The 3,480-nt window shown below is 42.2% G+C and overlaps 1 long non-coding RNA gene across 1 annotated transcript in view; it reads left to right on the forward strand.

The window, feature by feature from the left end:
• The first annotated feature begins 413 nt into the window (after nucleotides 1-413).
• Nucleotides 414-3,480, forward strand: part of LOC102549660 (uncharacterized) — a 16,735-nt gene continuing 13,668 nt past the window's right edge. Inside the window, exon 1 of the long non-coding RNA XR_015631197.1 lies at nucleotides 414-789. This is a non-coding gene — a long non-coding RNA (uncharacterized LOC102549660). The remainder of the gene's footprint in view (nucleotides 790-3,480) is intronic.

Consider the following 3,480-nt stretch of genomic DNA (forward strand, 5'->3'; position numbering starts at 1 on the left):
AGGAACGGCATGAAATGAAGAGCTATGTTCAAAGAGGAGGGAATTATTCATAAACCATTGTGAAGCTGGGTCTTAGGTTCAGTTAGCTGGGTAAACGGTAATGTGATGGCATTTGTCAAAAAATACAGAAAAAAGTATATTTTGGATGGAGAGAATTGTGGGGCAGGGAATAGGAGTTTATTTCTGGATATCGACAGATTGGCACTAACTCCTGAAAATGATATCCAAATGGCAGTTAGATCTGAGAGTCTAGATTTCAGGAGAGACAGGAGCTGAGATATAAATTTGTGATTCAACCATATGTATGTGTATGGCATAATAAAGGAAATATATAGTCTTTGCCCCAATTTCTGGAACACAGATTCTAGAACCTTGGAGTTTCCTTAGTGATGAAATGTCTTTATTATTCTACTTAAATAACTCACAATAGCTTCAGGGTAGTTTTAGGGTAGGGACTGGTCACCATAAAGATCAGGTACATCACCAGCGATGTTCCTGAACTTTGAACCCGATAGCTAAGCCTTCAGAGAAAAGAGGGGCTGGAGATAGAGTTCAGTCACAAAGCCAGTGATGTCTACATAATAGCAGACCAGCAAGAAAAAGATAACCCGCTGTACTTGAGAGTTCAGAGTTTGCTGGTTAGTGGATACATGGATGTGTTAGCAAAGTGATGTGCCTGGATTCCATGAAGGAATGGTTTTGTCAACTTGACAAATCTAGACTCATCTGGGAAGAGGAAGTTACAACTGAGGACATGATTTGACCTGTAGTCAAGTCTGATGATGTAAGGTAAGGGCATTTTCTTGATTATTGTTTGAAGTAGGGAAACCCAGATTACTGGGGCAATGCAGTCCCTGGACAAGTGGCCCTGGCAAATAGCTGAACATGAACCCAAGGTGCAAGCCAGTAATGAGCACTCCTCCTATGTACAAGCAAGTAAGTGTTCTCTCCTTCAGTTCCTGCCTTCAGGTGCCTGCCTGTCTTCAGTTCCCCTGATGATGGACTACAAGCAAGTAAGCAAGCAAACAAAACTAAACCAAAACTAAACCTAAACTAACAAAAAACCTATCCTTCCTATTTAAATCTTCTATTCCAGTGTATCTGATATAATTAAACTATGATTATGAACAATATAGCCCTTTCAGAAACTTCTGAGATCCTGACAAATCATTAACTCTGAAGAGACTATGGAACATTCTTAATTTGTAATCAGTCTTTACTCATGTGGATTTTCCTGGGACTTGGGCTAGTATCTGAGCAGGACAATCTTGTGAAGAGTCTGTCTTTAACCCACGTGGTCATCAACTTTTGGAAATTAACTTTTGTAAGCAAGAGGGCAGAGATGACAGAACAAACAGCTATGATTTATTGAAGGATTCAGACTGCTCATGGCTTAGCACAGTGTATGGAAATTCTCTGATGGGTCTGGCTTAGTTCGAGTGCCTGTCAATAGACAAATCAACCACCATGTGGATGAAAGTGAAGATGGTACTCTTTTAACATGGACCCAGCAGCAACAACCTGGACCAAGTCCTGCGTTGTAGAGCTTTCCCCATAACCCTGTAAATGGGATGAGACTGCGGAAGTCAGTCCTTGGAAAAGCACAGTTTAAAAGTGAAGGTTGGGTAGCTGCCTATGGACCAGTTGAACCTACAGAGAAACAAGCCCAATGTTGCTTCAGAAGAATCCATTTGGTGCCAGGCTTCTTCCAAACCTGTTCAAACGTAGGCACACCCTGCTTGTCTAGGAAAGGCCACCCTCCCTACACTGAGAATATCTTCCTCCTCTCCCACTCTTGAAACAAGGGACTTGAAATTAATTCTCTTTCTTACACGTGTCTGCTATTACCACCTCTCTTAGCATCATGTATCTGCACCAAAGATTCTGTATCAGTTACTTTTCTGGTTGTTAAGATAGAATACCTTAATAATTCTGCTAAACAAGAAAGGTTTATTTTGGCTCAAGGTTTGAAGGCACTTTCCATTATTGTGAGGAAGGCAGGGCACCAGGAATGCGTGACAATAGCATTACATATGTAGTCAGGAAGTGACAGAGACATTAACTCTGAGTTTCCAGACCACTTTCTCCCTTTTATTGACCCCAACTTACTGGCATCATGCCACCCATGTTCAGAGTGAGGTTTTTCATTTTCAGCTAAACCTTTCAGGAAACACTCCTATGAACATACCCAGAGAAGTGTTTCTAAATCTGATCAGGTTGACAGTGAAGATTACTCATCACAGGCATTCAGTCCAGTTTCCAGAGTAGACACTGACAAAATGTCACTCTCCCTGTAAGGCTCCTCTCTATAGACCATCCATTAACCCCTGCCATTTGCAGCCATATGTTAGGAAGTACCTTCTATTGCGTTCATTTCTGTACTGCGGTGAGCATTTTTTTATACTGTGCAGGATGAAGTCAACATGCAGGGACATGTGAGCGTGAAACTAAGCAGAGACCTGATACTACTGAAGTGTTAGCCTTTCGTTTTCCCAGAATGTTCCTGTGGCCCGTTCCTTCCCCATCACTTGATATTCATTCTTGTGTTCCGGGCCTAATGCATCTCCATTTGCTTTAGCGGTGTTAGGAAGGGTGTCTATCCCCTGCTACAGAAATAATTAAGCATGATGCTTTGCAAAAGCTTGCAGTTCTAAACAAAGCCCAGAGAGCTAATGGGTACTTGCTGATTGCCTTCTCAACACTTATTGACTCCAGTCTTGCTGAGGGATGCCATCCTGGGAAAGTATTGACTGTCACAGATTCCAATCAGGAGATGTAACCATAGGCAATTCACACTTACAGTACTTGTGAAAGTCATGTCCAGTGACCAGCAGGGAAGAAGAAAATGAAAACAAATGATGAGTCCCTCTGTTGGGAGGGGGAGAAGACAGACACAATGGCCAACCATCATTTTACCCTGAGATGACACACTTCAAAGTCTGGCATGGGGAAGTAGCTTGGGGAATGGTACTCTGGACAAGGATCAGAATCCGTGGATCTTCATCCCGGATGCACTGGTTTGGAGATGACCATGAGCTTAGTGCTCTCTCATCTGTAAACAAAGAAGTGAGGGGAGGAAATGAATAACCTTTTATTTTTTAAGGTGAAAAAACAAAACAAATTCTGCCTTCTATTATTCCTTCCCAACCTCCTATAATCCACAGGAAACACAGCCATCAAGGTAATAATGGTTTTATACAGTGGGGACTTACTTGAGGATGTGACTGGGCCTATAAGCTTTGCTGTTGTAAATTGGATTGGCACCCTTATAAATGAAGTCCCAGAATGGGGTTGAAGATGTAGCTTAGTCCGTAGAGCTCTTTCTGAGAATGCACAAAGTCCTTGGCTCTATCTATACGCTGTACTGCATACATCATGGGTACATCTGTAATGCTAGTGCCTTGGACTTGGAGGTAGGAAGATAAAAAGTTCAAGATCATTCTTTGCTACATAGTGAACCAGTCTGGGTAGCATGCGCCT

Source organism: Rattus norvegicus, chromosome 10 (genome assembly GCF_021556685.1).
Source record: "Rattus norvegicus strain SHRSP/BbbUtx chromosome 10, alternate assembly SHRSP_T2T, whole genome shotgun sequence".
NCBI classification, from domain to species: domain Eukaryota; kingdom Metazoa; phylum Chordata; class Mammalia; order Rodentia; family Muridae; genus Rattus; species Rattus norvegicus.